This window comes from Protopterus annectens, chromosome 6.part1 (genome assembly GCF_019279795.1).
Source record: "Protopterus annectens isolate FY-2018-M chromosome 6.part1, PAN1.0, whole genome shotgun sequence".
NCBI lineage: Eukaryota > Metazoa > Chordata > Ceratodontiformes > Protopteridae > Protopterus > Protopterus annectens.
The window spans coordinates 48,071,537-48,086,107 of record NC_056738.1 but is presented as its reverse complement, the minus strand read 5'-3'; the positions used below and the strand labels follow the sequence as shown (position 1 = coordinate 48,086,107).

Sequence of the window (14,571 nt, the reverse complement as noted above, 5' to 3'; positions counted from 1 at the left end):
AAGTTGTATTTATTGCATACAAATCAGTTTAAAATGTCATTTATAGTTTTGTTTTATTTGAAAAAGAAAATCGCAACATCTGATGCCATTTAGTACTTTATGGTATAGGTATAATCCTTCGGAACTAGGGATGCATCATTTTTGCTCAACAGAAAATCAACAGTCTAGGCAGTAGTTCTAGCAAATTCTTAAGTCAGCTCAATTTTTCTTTACCAAGCTTAGAATGCAGAGTGTATATATTGAAAATATGGCTGTTCTATCACATTCTTTGACCTCATTAATTAACTTTGATTGTTCACCTTATAAAGATGTACTTTGATAAAGTTCGGTGTTTAGCAGTTATGAAAGAAACACCTTTTTTTTGGCACCTTCATTGAATTATCACTTAAGCATAGACATGCAGGCATATATTTATATAAAAGAAAATCAGCTGTATTCACATGTTCCTCTTTACAAACATTATATATCACACACAAACACACACGCATATATATATATATATACATATATATATATATATATATATATATATATATATATATATATACATACATATATACATATACATACATACATATACATATACACACACACACACACATATATATATATATATATATATATATATATATATATATATATATACACACATACATATATATATATACATACATACATATATATATATATATATATATATATATATATATATATGTATATACATGCATACATATATATATATGTTGGCATAATTGTCATTAATCCAACAACATATAAATTGCTCAGATGTTCATCGTGCATACAGCTGCAGTCATAACAGATGGGTTCTCCTGCCGTCAGGCGGGTCCTCGGTCGGCCGAATTCCAAAGTCTAGGTCCGGCGTCGGTTGTCGTCACTTTCTTTCCTGACGTCAGTGCGACAGGGGTATATAAGACACAGCCGACACCATTTTCTTCAGTCTTTTTTGCCGCGCGGTGCCCGAAGCAGAAGCAGTTCGCAAGTGCCGGTCGGCCAGCTCCTGAAATTACGAAAATTTGGAAACCGAAGTCTTCTTTAAAGCTAAGTACCCGTTGAAACTTTTCTTGCCTCAGACCGATGGCAGACAAAGTTAACAATTGTATTTCTTGTGGGAAGCAAATACCGCATAAGGATTTCCATTCCCTCTGTATACCTTGTTTAGGCCCAGACCACGACGTCTCGGGCTGTCGCTTTTGTGCTACTTTCAATAAACGCACTATTAAGCGTCGGGCGGAGTTCGCCCAGCACTTTTTTGGTAAAGCTTTTGATTATAAAATGTCGTCGGAGACTCCGACTACCGTTTTGTCCAAAAAACGCAAGGACAAAGACCGACACGCGAGGTCCGCGGCCTCCACCGACACCACGCCAAAACCGGCTACACGTGGTCTGGTTCTCAGCGAGGCGCCTACGCAGCCCCTGACTACCGACGACACTTCTCTGGCGGTGTCTTCTGTAACCGAGACCGCAGGTACCTCGGCCCATACCCTGACTACAGCTACCGAAGCCACTGTGAGTGTTGAGCCTCTTAATGTGGACAGGTCCACTTCCACCCATGGTGTCTTCAGACCCTCATCTTCCTTTTCCATAAAGGCCTTTACTAAGTCCAAATCAGCCATGCATCCCAAGAGGCCTGTTGCACAGGGCCCATCTCCAGGTCCCATGCTTAAAAAGCAGATGCTCAAAATGGCTGAGGATTTAATTACTCTTATCAGGGGTTCCCAACCCCCTCCGGACAAGAGACCCAGAGTGGAGGAAGATTCTCCCTCTTCTGACCAGGGCTCCATTATTTCAGAACATTCTGATGTGGAGGAATACTCGTACTCCCCTTATGAAGATTCTGATGCAGAGCAGTCCATTCCTTCTGTATCTCCCCCAGAGGATTTTTCTTTTGGGGAAACCTTGCACACCTTGAGGGAACACTTCCATTGGGAAGGGCAAGACTTTTCTGATTCCAAGAAAAGACTTAGGGAATTTCTTTTGTTACCTCAGCACAGACCTCTGGCGATACCTCCTGTCCTGGACATACTTGATGATGTTTACTCGGAGGCTTGCCTTAATCCGGATTCCCTGCCTCCTGCCCCAGTCAAGCCTGATAGGTACTACAGAGTTCCTAACTCACACCAATTTCTTTACAAAAGCCATAATGCTGACCCTGAAACCATTTCTCAAGGCCCCAAGGGAATGAAGGCCTCTACTGCTAAGAATCCATTACCTTCCGAAAGAGAGTCTAGATCCTTAGAAAGGTGGGGAAAAAAGGTATATACCTCGGCCACCCTAGCCATGAGGGCCTTAAATTGTCAGTTCCATATGCTTAAATACCAGCAGTTTCTGTTATCACAATTAAGGAATAAAATGTCACAACCTGAACAACCAGATTTGAAGGAGTTGCAGGATATGATGCATAGTGCAGATCAAGTGGGTAAACACACATTACAATGTGGCTATGATGCTCTAGAGGCCTCAAGTAGAGCTGCTGTTACAGGATCAGTCATTCGTAGACATGCCTGGCTTAGGGAACAAACCTTGCCTGATCATGTTAAAGCTAAACTACTAGATGCTCTTTTACAAAAGGATGTATTATTTGGTACTAATGCTGAGGAGATACTATGGAAAATGGAAGAAAAAGCTAAATCTATGCAAACTGTCAAAGCTTTTCTACAGGTACAACCACCACATTTTAGCAGAAATTGGCCTTCAAAAAACTGGTCCTTTCCAGCCACGGACAAGCCCCAAAGAGGTAGATACAGGCGCACAAGGGGCAGAGGACAATCTCAAGGATCATATAGAGGCAGACAATGGCAAACTCCAGCACCAAGAGGTGGCGAAGACAGTGCACAACAATACAGGAAACAAAACCAATGACTTTCCCCTTTGCATGCCAAGCAAGTCTCAGCTGGCAGCACCCTTGGGAGGAAAACTGGCATTATTTTAAAAAAAAATGGCATATTATCACAACAGACAAATGGATCCTGGACATTATAAACAGAGGCTACAGATTTCATTTTCACACTCTTCCAAAAATGAGAGGCATGCCGAACCTGCCACACAATCAAAGCCAGAGGCTCAAATACAAATTTCAAAGCTCATGGACATGAAAGCTATTCAAGAGGTGCCTACTCACGAACAAGGTCAAGGTTTTTATTCCAGACTATTCCTGGTACCAAGGAAGGGAACTGATTGGAGACCCATTTTGGACTTATCCATCCTAAACACATTTCTACTTGTACCAAAATTCAAGATGCTCACCTTACAGCAGCTTCTTCCCATGCTAGGCAAGGAGTCTTGGCTGGTAACATTGGACCTCAAGGAGGCATACCTGCATGTCCCAATCAGACAAAACTGCAGAAGATACCTCAGATTTCTTGCAGGTTCAATCCACTATCAATTCTCTGCATTGCCTTTTGGCTTATCTACTGCACCCAGAGTATTCACGAAATGCCTGGCATCAGTAATTGCCTACTGCAGACTTCAAGGGATACAAATTTACCCTTATTTGGACGATTGCCTGATCCAAGCGGACAGCAAACACATACTTCTGGAACATCTGGCTTATGTAACACGGTTATTGAATTCTCTGGGATACACAGTCAACAGAGAGAAATCCAGGCTAATACCATCTCAGAAAATAATTTTCCTGGGTGCCAACTTGGACACAAACACCCAGATGGCCTATCTTATGCCAGAAAAACAGGGGCAACTAACTCAGTACTTCAAAATACTAGCAAATTGTATCAGGCTAACTGCAAGGAAAATCCTGCAGGCTCTGGGCTTCATGGCATCTTGCATTCTTCTAATCCCATGTGCAAAGTTGCATATGAGGAAACTTCACTGGTACCTAAAAAACCTATGGTCTCAACACAGCCACAGTTTGGAAACAATAATACCACTAATCCCATGTTTGCAAAAGTAATTTCTATGGTGGGCCCAAGCATGCCAAACAAACACAGGTCTACCATTCTGCAAGCCTCAAGCAAATCAAGTCATCACAACAGATGCTTCAGACTACGCCTGGGGGGCACACATGACAGACAGGTGCATTCAGGGCAAATGGTCCCAAAAGGAAAAGCACCTTCACATCAATCAAAAGGAAATGCTAGCAGTGATAAATGCAATTACAGCTTTCAAGGACCTCCTGCATCCAGGGCAATTATTGATAAGAACAGACAACACCACAGTAATGTGGTACATAAACAAACAAGGAGGAACACATTCATACCCCCTGTGCAGACTGGCCATGTCACTTTGGAACTTGGCTTTGGAATGGCAAATCGAACTTCAAGCACAGTACTTGCCAGGTTTGGAAAACACGCTGGCAGACAATCTAAGCAGAAATATGACAGACCCGCACGAATGGAAGTTGCATTCTCAAGTGTTTACAAAGATAATCCAAGCGTGGGGAAGGCCAGACATAGATCTCTTTGCCTCCCACAGGAATCATCAATTGACAAAATTCTGCTCAAGGACATTCCATTCAAAGGCCTGGAGAGTGGACGCCCTTTCTTTCATTTGGGCAGCACGGACAGTTTACGCCTTCCCACCTTTGTCTCTTCTGCCCAAGGTGCTCTTGAAAGCAAGAGCAGACAGACCAAAGATGATACTGATCGCTCCAGACTGGCCAAGACAACACTGGTACCCACTCCTGAGGAGCCTAACACATTCTCCTCCCTGGACCCTACCTCTAATGCCTCTTCTACTGACTCAGCACAGCTACAAAACTCTTCACAGTCAGCTGAAAACACTCCATCTGGCTGCATGGAAAATTCCTTAACACCACAACAGACCCTACTCTCCAAGGAGGTGCAGGATGTCATTTTGGAGGCCAGAAGGCCATCTACTAGAAAGGCTTACTCCGCAAAATGGAAACGGTTTTGCGCTTGGAATGAGAAAAAAGGCCAGGATCCTAGAAAACTGAATTTACCTCAGATATTACAGTATCTAGCTGAGCTGTTGAACAGTGGACTTTCATTTTCCTCCATCAAAATCCATGCCTCAGCCATTTCTGCTGAATACAACACTGATCCACCATTATTCTCCCACCCACTTTTAAGACAGTTCCTCAGAGGGGCTAAGAATACAAGACCTCCAAGGAAACAACCAATACCAGCCTGGGATCTTAATTACATTCTAGAAAAATTAACATTGCCTCCCTTTGAACCAGCTGCCTCAACAGATTTGCAATATTTGTCCTGGAAAACAGCTTTCCTTCTGGCCATTACCTCAGCTTGTAGGGTTTCGGAACTACAAGCCCTCATGGCTGTGCAGCCCTTTCTCATCTTCCATCAGGACAGGGTTTCCCTATGAACCAACCCGTCATTTATGCCTAAGGTAGTATCCAGGGTAGCTTTAAATCAGGCCATACACTTACCTACCTTTTACCCCAATCCTCGAAACAAAGGGGAAAGGCTGCAACATTCCTTAGACATCCATAGACAGCTACGTTACTATTTGGACCGAACAAAGCCTTTCAGGAAATCAGAACAACTCTTTGTGTCCTATGCTGTAGGAGCTCAAGGGAGGCCAATTTCCAAACAGATTATTTCAAAATGGATAGGCCACTGCATACGGTTTTGTTACTCCTTTCATGGTAAATCTGTACCTGCAGGCATCAGACCCCACTCCACAAGTGCCACAGCTACCTCTGCAGCCTTCCTCAGAGGAGTCCCTACCAAAGATATTTTGGAGGCAGCCACTTGGAGTTCTGTGCATACCTTCACTAAACACTACCACCTACCTTTATACTCCAAAACTAGAGCAGGCTTTGCCACTGCTGTGTTGCAGGGCATTCTGGCTCCTCCCAGTTCCACCTAGTGCCTACCACCCTGTGCGTAGCTTTGGGATTCTACCCGTCTGTTATGACTGCAGCTGTATGCACGATGAACATAGTACAGTTTTGTACCTACCATAAATGTAGATGTTCGAGTGCTAATACAGCTGCAGTCCAGGTTTCCCTCCTCCTTCCCCTCTGGGTACAGACCTAGTGGCTAACTCCTCATCTCACAACTTGACTGGGTTATCCTTCTATGGTGTATTTGCTTGCAACTACTGGTTTTTGATTATATTGCAATGCATGATTATATATTATATATATATATATATATATATATATATATATATATATATATATATATTTTGCCTTCCTTCTGGGGGCACCTGACATCTGGGGCAAGAAAGACTGAAGAAAATGGCGTTGGCTGTGTCTTATATACCCCTGTCGCACTGACGTCAGGAAAGAAAGCGACGACAACTGACGCCGGACCTAGACTTTGGAATTCGGCCGACCGAGGACCCGCCTGATGGCAGGAGAACCCATCTGTTATGACTGCAGCTGTATTAGCACTCGAACATCTACATTTATGGTAGGTACAAAACTGTACTTTCCTGCTTTCCCTTAAATCTCTGCTCCTTCAAAAGTAATTCTGCATGTTTTCTTCCCATAGTTTCCATTTTTTTCTATGAAATTTGCTCCTACCCATTTCTAAATATTCCACTTCCAGTTCTTTAATTTCTTTTACAATATTCAGTACTTCAAATACAGCTGGTTTACACTTTGATTTCAGTTTTCTAATAATTGCTTTTTTGGCAACCACCAGAAATAAACTTAGCAAGGCATTACTATAGCTAAGCAATTTAGATCTGGTATCCCAGCTCAAACGAATCATTTCTTTATTTACCCCCCATTTACTCACCCACTATTTGACAAGAGTACTCTGTAGGGAATTTTTGAAGTCTGCCAGTTCATTGCACTCCCAAAGCATATGTTCCAAGTTTACTCTTTTTTTTTTTTTTCTTTTTTTTTTCTTCCATCACACCTGCAAGATTTGCCATCTACCTGAGGAAGAATTCTTTGGAGTATAAAAATATGTATGCAAACACTTCCAAGCAAAATTCCTAAATCTTCTAGCCTTTGTTGCATACTTGGGAGCCATATGTATGTACTTCCATTGGTTCCTTCTGAATTGCTTATCTAGTCACTCTTCCCAGCCTTTTCTAACCTCCTCTGATTGATTTGTATAGCTATAGTGCAGTATTTTATGTGGCCTAATAATTATCCTTTTTTAACCGTAGATCTGAAGTAGCTATTTCATTTGTTCTGCAACCTGTGGGTCTCGGATCCAACCTCGGATCCGACCGGCAGCTTTCCAAACTTCACGATCCGAGCTCCTAGCTCCTCCCCTCTACCCATAATCCCCTGTCACCACCACACTACCTCAGATCGTTTTTTGCCGCGGCTTGATCACAAGCGACTTGAGAAGAGCTCCTGAGCTTTAGTAGTAGGGAAGTGATTTTTTTCTTAAATTTCGACTAATTAAAAAGTGTATGTGTTGAGAGAGTGTTTCTCTGCCCTTTTTTATTTTCGGGATTGGTGCTTTGGTGTTTAGTTAACCCTCCCCTAGGTGTTTGGGCGTGTGAGTGCGTGTGTTAGTAAAATGGCCGAAGGCCATAAGGCTTTTTTTTCTAAGTGCACTGGGTGTGGCCATAAGCTTTCCCCAGCTGATGGCCACACTCAGTGCATCGTGTGCCTGGGGGTTGCCCATTTGTCTTCAGACTGCCAGGTTTACGCAGCCTTCAACCCCCGGGCTGTGAGGGACAGGAGGAACAGGCTTATTCTGGCAGGATTGCTTCCCTCAGAGGAGGCCTCTTCTTCCTTTTCCTCTAAGGTGCAGGCTGCCCAGGTAGCTTCGGCACCCTTGACTCAGGCTGGGACTCAACCCCCCACTGTTGCCTTGAGTACGAGGGAAGTTCAGTCTTCTCCTTCTAGGGAAAAGCACAGGGGGAAACACCGACATAAGAGACGAGCCGAGCCTCACCCCTCGGCTCCGCCATCGAAGACTGCTAAATCACCCCCCGAGGGTGTCCGGATCTTCTCCTTCTCGGCTCCGATCCCCTTGCTTCTCTCCGGAGCAGGAGCTCCGATCACCCTCGAGGTCATCAAGGTGGCCTTCCAGGCCCGCCTCTACGACCTCCTCTAGATCTACTAGGTCTCTCTCCGACGCCGATATGGACAGGATGATGCGTCAGTTTCTGCAGACCCAAATGCAGATGGGGGTGCTCTTGCCCCCCCCCCCACAGGGGGGGGAGTGCAGCTTCAATATTTGCCCCGATTTCTCCTTCTTCAACCCGGATCCGGGTTTTGGAGTCTTCGGATCCAGGCACTTTCGGAGCTGGGGTTTTGTCGGCGCCGGTGGCCCAAGCCTTCTCGACGACGACCATACCCTCGAGCATCTCGGATCCGAGTTCTTGGGGCCGTGGGCTGGGAGTCAGATCCGTGGGAGCGGGTGCCTCTTCAGCACCTCCTATGTCGGAGAGCACCTCCTTCTCGGATCCGACGGCTTCGGCTCCGACCCCGATCCCTATCTCGGAGCCGAGGAGACTGCTTTCGGGGCCGGAAGAGAGTAGTTCTCCCTCGGCGTTCGAGGTAGTGGAGAGGGTACTGTCGAGGTGTTCCAGGTCCCCGACCCGGGCTTTGGATCCTTCTGCTCCCTCACTGCATACGGGTCTACCTTCCATCATCCTTCCATCGGGACAGCCTGCTCAGACCCTCCAGTTGGTTCCCTTGGAGGAACAAGAGGCCGTTGACGAGCCCTCTTCTGATAGTCCCGCAGAAGAGGTGCCTCGTAAACGGACGTGTAAAAGGAGGCACATGGACTCCCCCGAGTCCGTCACCACAGATACGAACAAGGTCACCCCCCGAGGATGTCTCCTTCGGAGACATCATGGAAATGTTGCGTATTGGGGGGGTGGTCTGCCCAAAAACCTTCCTCAGATGAGTCCGTATTCCTGGAGGCGTTTGAAGCGGGCCCATCTACCTCCTGGGTGTCCCCACCGGCAGATCTCCTGGTAGACCACCTGACTACCAGGGCTTGGAAGGAGCCCGACACCGTGGAGCCAATCCCACGCCGGCCGGATAAAATCCTTAGCCCCCCTTCAGATAGGCAGGCTTGGGCTAAAGGGTCTCCAGTTGATGCCATGTTGGTGGCTGCTGCCACTAAGAGAGAACTCTCCCAGGAGAGTTCCACGGTCCACCTGCCGGACAAGGAGTCCCGGGCGCTGGACCGTATAGGGAAGCGGACCTTTGCTTCAGCAACCTTCTCTGTGAGGGCGCTGAATTATGTGGCGCATGTCATCAGGCTGCAACGGGATTTGATTAAGGAATACGCTGCAGCTCCACCAGAGTCCATGTCGGTTGAGGACAAGACCGTGTTCTCGACTCGTATGGCCACTCAGGTCCATCTCAAATACGTCCATGCGGCTACTGTCGTATGCTATGGAGGGAGCCGCAAGGGCCAGCGGGGCAGGTGTTGTCTTGCGACGCCACGTCTGGCTTCGCCTTTGTAATTTCGCGGAACCTTTCAAGGCGTCCTTCGCGAATGCACCCTTCGGCTCGGAGTCCGCTTCTCGAGCCCCCAGCGTTCCTTCTCAAGGAATCAGAGGGGGCAAAAGAAGCTATGGTTCTGTAAGTCTTAGCAATCCTATCCAGCTTCGGACTCCGCGCCCTCCAGAGGCAGAGGGGGGCAGGGTGGACGCCAGCCCAGACGCAGAGGGGGACCGCGTAACTTCGGGTCTAGGGAGCCTTTCTCCGAGAGACCCGCGCAGCAACCCTGACTGCTTACCCGACTGTCCAGCTCTGGAGGCAGTCGGGGGGCATTTTACGAAGCACCTGTCAATGTGGGAGTCCATCACGAAAGATCAATGGGTGCTCCAAATTATATCCAGAGGCTACAACATTCCCTTTCTATTTCGTCCTCCCTCAGGTGGTCGCCTCCCCAATGTCCCACCCAATCAAGAGGCGTGACGTAGAGATTTCAAATTTGTTAGAAAAAAGAGCCATCCAGCAGGTCCCCCCAGACCAATCCGGATCGGGCTACTACTCAAGGTTCTTTTTGGTGCCAAAAAAGACGGGGGACCTCAGGCCCATTCTAGACTTGTCCGCTCTGGACATGTTTGTCCCCAAAGAAAAGTTCCGGATAGTCACTCTACAATCTATTCTCCCCTTAATGCAGGAGAATGACTGGATGTGCTCGATAGACCTCAAGGACGCGTACTACCACATTCTAATGGACAGACGGTCCAGGAGGTTCCTCCACTTCCGGCTAGGGGCCAGTCATTACCAGTTCAGGGTCCTTCCATTCGGACTCACCTCAGCCCCCAGGGTGTTCACCAAAGTCATGGCAGTGGTTGCGGCCCACCTGAGGCTTCAGGGCATAAGGGTCTTTCCGTACCTAGACGACTGGCTCCTCACAGCAACCAACAGGCATCAACTTTGTATCGCGAGGGACTATGTTCTGTCTCTTGCCGACAGTTTGGGCATTTCAGTCAACATACCGAAGTATTTTCTTCATCCGGTGCAAGTATTAGATTTCATAGGAGCCAGACTAGACTCCCGATCTTCTCGGGCCTTCTTGACTTCGGACAGGCTGTCCAGCCTCTCACTTCAAGTTTTGGCTCTTCTTCGCACGAAAGCTCCGCCGGCGGAGTTAGTCCTGAGAGCACTAGGCTCGATGGCAGCGGCTATCGGCCTCATGCTCGCCTAAGGATGCGTATATTACAGTGGACACTCCAAGTTCAATGGTCACTGTTACACCATCCATTGAATACTCCCATCCCCCTGAGCAGGGTTTGCAGGGAATCCCTCATTTTGTGGCTTCACTCCCCAGAACTCAGGCAAGGGAGACCTTTTGTGCTTCCCCCTCCCCAGGCCACGTTAACCACGGATGCTTCTCGCCTAGGGTGGGGGGGGCATTGTTTGGGCAGAACCGTCCAAGGTACGTGGACCTTGTCGGAGACTGCCTTGCACATAAATGTTCTGGAGATGAGGGCGGTGCTTCTAGCGTTGCAGGCTCTCCAAGACCTTCTACTTCTAGGAACGATTGCAATACAGACAGACAATATGTCAGTGGTCTGGTATATAAACAAACAAGGGGGAACCAGATCCTACCCTCTTTGTCGAGAAGCCATGAGAGTTTGGGAATGGGTGATATCCACCAACCGCTTTCTGATAGCAATGCACATTCCGCGACGATCCAACATCCTGGTGGACAAATTGAGTCGAGTAATTCTCAGTCCTTACGAGTGGGCTCTCAATCCAAAAGTTGCGAAGGAGATTTTCCACAAGTGGGGTTGGCCTCGCTGCGATCTCTTTGCTACTCCCCAAAACACAAAAATGCAGTGAGTTCTTCGCAGTTCTTCCCCCAGAAGGAGAGAGCCCCAGAGACACTCTTGATTCATGCTTGGCCTCCCGGTCTACTCTATGCTTATCCCCCGCTTCCGCTCATGGCGAAGTTCATTCAGAAAGCCGCACGGTTGGGGAGCAAAATTATCCTCCTAGCCCCATTCTGGCCTCGTCAAATCTGGTTTCCATACCTGCGGTCTCACAGTCTCTCCTCCCCTTTAATCCTGGATCCCATTCCAGATCTGATCTTGCACCCAGCAGGGTGCCCAACACCGAACCTGGTAAACCTCAAGCTCGCGGCTTGGTTGATCCAGTTCCACTAATGGCTAGGACTGCCGGCATCTCGTCACCAGTGAAAACTATTCTGGTAGCGGCTCATAAACAGTCCACCAGGAAAATCTATAATAGCAAGTGGAAACGATTTTCTATCTGAGCTAATAGCCAGGGCCTCAACCCTTTTACTGTTCTGATTCCTACAGTCTTGGATTTTTTGTCCATGATATTTCAACAAGGGGCCAGTGCATCAACGGTGAAAGTACAGTTGGCAGCAATATCCCATTTTCATGTGGGAGACGGGTTAGGGTCCTTAGCGTCTACAAAATTGTGTAAGACATTCTTGCGTGGCGTTTTTCTTCTCAAGCCACCTGTGAAATCCGTGACTCCCCCTTGGGACTTAACCTTTGTTCTGCAAGCCTTAACGAAACCTCCTTTTGAGCCTGCAGCTTCTGTACCTCTTAAATTTCTGTCCTGGAAAACAGCATTCTTGGTAGCCATAACTTCTGCTAAAAGGGTTTCAGAGCTCCAAGCTTTGTGTATGAAACCTCCCTACCTTATTTTTCACAATGACAGAGCGTCTCTCAGGACTAACCCGTCCTTTTTACCGAAAGTGGCATCTGTGGCAAATATCAATCAGACTATCAATCTGCCAGTGTTTTTCAAGAATTTTCAAAATAAGGGAGAATACATGTTGCATACACTAGATGTACATAGACAGTTGCATTTTTACCTGCACAGGACCAAAGACGTTCGTAAGGCTGATCAACTGTTCGTGTCCTTTGCTCCTCCAACCATGGGGAAACCTATCTCCAAAGTGACACTGGCTAATTGGATTTGTCAGTGTATTTCTCAGGCTTACAAGGCATCGGGCAAAACAACTCCATTAAAAATTTGTGCACATTCCACACGGTCCATTGCAACTTCTGCAGCCTTCTGGTCCAGGATGCCGTTGGATGACATATGTTCAGCAGCCACCTGGTCTTCTTCTCATACGTTTATTTCTCATTATAAGCTGGACATGATATCTAGAAGCAGGGCGTCCTTTGGCTCCGCGGTGCTTCGGAATATTCTTCCATAGGCCACCCAGGTTCTTTGTTTAGGTAGCTGGGGACTCTGTCCCACAGGTTGCAGAACAAATGAAGTAGCTACTTCAGATTTAGAAGTTATGCGCTCACCATAACGCTCCATCTGAGTAGGTACTTCATTTGTCTGCAACCATCCCCCCCTGCCATCCCCCTAACCTGTATCGGGTTTCTAGAATCATATCTGATTCTTTGAGAATAACTGAACCTGTTTTATTGTACAGGTTTATCAGGTGATACAGCAAAACCGATCTGAGGTAGTGTGGTGGTGACAGGGGATTATGGGTAGAGGGGAGGAGTTAGGAGCTCGGATCTTGAAGCTTGGAAAGCTGCCGGTCGGATCCGAGACCCACAGGTTGCAGACAAATGAAGTACCTACTCAGATGGAACGTTATGGTGAGTACATAACTTCTAATTTCTGTTCTAGAGTCAACTAAAAACTGTGTGAGAGCAGGTTTTTCACATAGGATTTCCTTATTCCTTTCTCTTGTACTCTGACCAGGGAAGACCGTCTCTAGCATCTAATCCCAATGTCTTCTAGGCCTCATTCCATTCCATTACCTCTCCCTCTCAGTTATTTGCTCCCAATGTATCTGTTCCTTTGCCAGGTTTCTGCAGTAAATTCCAGACCCCTCTTGCCTATTCTGTGTACCCCTAATTGCAGTCATCCCTACTGGTAAAATTTCTCCTCTCCATTCCCTTGCTTACTTGGTTGTTAGAGTACTTTCTGCTATAACATTGTGTGTAGCTGTTATCTTCCTTAAGGACCTATATCCAACATCCCTTCCTCCTCTTATTTCTAGAGTTCCCCCTGTTTCATCATCATCTCTTTTCACTTTGAGTTACAGTTTTCTTCTTGTATATGATCCTTAACTGTGGAGCTCTAAAATATCCCTTCAGATCCAGTAATCCTAAATCACGATGTAGTGTTGGAAGGATCAACTTTTTCCACTTGACCCTTGCCTTCTTCCCTTCCCAGATAAATTCCTTCAGCTCTTTATCAAACTGTGGAAACATTATGGACAGCATTTAATAAAAATATACCAGACTTGTAAATAAAACTAAAGGGTCTCAAAGCATTTTCACTGCTTGCATTTTGCTATCCATTTCCATAAACAAGAGCTTCATTTTTCTTAGTTTTTCTGTTTTCTTTTGTTTAATCTCTTTCCTCATATCCTTAACTTCCATAACAGAAGTATTTTTAATCCATACTGCTAAATACTTCATTTTATTGCATCCCCATAAATATGGGTTTTGCTGGATCAATTCATGTGCGGGTTCATAGTTTATAGTTATTGCCTTTTTGTCCTCATTAATTTTATGTCCTGAAAAGACTTGAAACTACCTTTCCTTAAATGTCATTCCTCTTCCAAAAAGTAATTCTGCATGTATTCTTCCCACAGTTTCTATGTTTTATGTAATTTGTTCCTACCAGTTTCTAAAAATCCCACTTTCATTTCTTTTATCTCTGTTACTGAGATGTCACTTTCTGATTTTATCAGGTACAGTATGTCATCTGCAGGTAAAGTTAACTTTTCTTGGTTGGCATACCAATTATATCCTTGAATTTCTGAGTCCCTTATTTTCTTTGCCAATGGCTGAAAACGTAAAGCAAACACTAAAGCAGAAAGAGGACACCTGCCTTTTTCATCTGTTCAGAAACATCTTATTGGAGAGGGCTCTGATACTCTCGGATCAGAGTAGGTCCTGGCTCCGGGGAGTGGATTGGGCTGTGACATGGTCTTTTCCATCACTACCACTCTAGGCATTGACCCTTAACAGTTCGAGTTTGTTGTCTCGAGGTCATGAATCTGAAATGGTATCTTCCTTTTCTCCTCCTGCTTTGTCTTTGGGAAGACGGAGGGATGGATCTCCAGATTTGTTGGCTTTCCATGTGGCAGAGAGGGCATCCTCTAGACCCAGAGATGCATCTCCTCTTCCTTCGGAACCTATGCAGTCCTCATCTGAGCCTTGGTCCCATTCATCCTGCTCAAGGTTAGCCTGTCCAGGAAGTCCTTCCATTGG

General features: G+C 46.1%; 1 protein-coding gene across 1 annotated transcript in view; it reads left to right on the top strand.

Moving 5' to 3' along the window:
* The window catches only part of GTF3C2 (general transcription factor IIIC subunit 2), a 2,978,836-nt gene that overhangs the window by 555,344 nt on the left and 2,408,921 nt on the right, over nt 1-14,571 (top strand). The gene's annotated exons all lie outside the window — the stretch shown is intronic.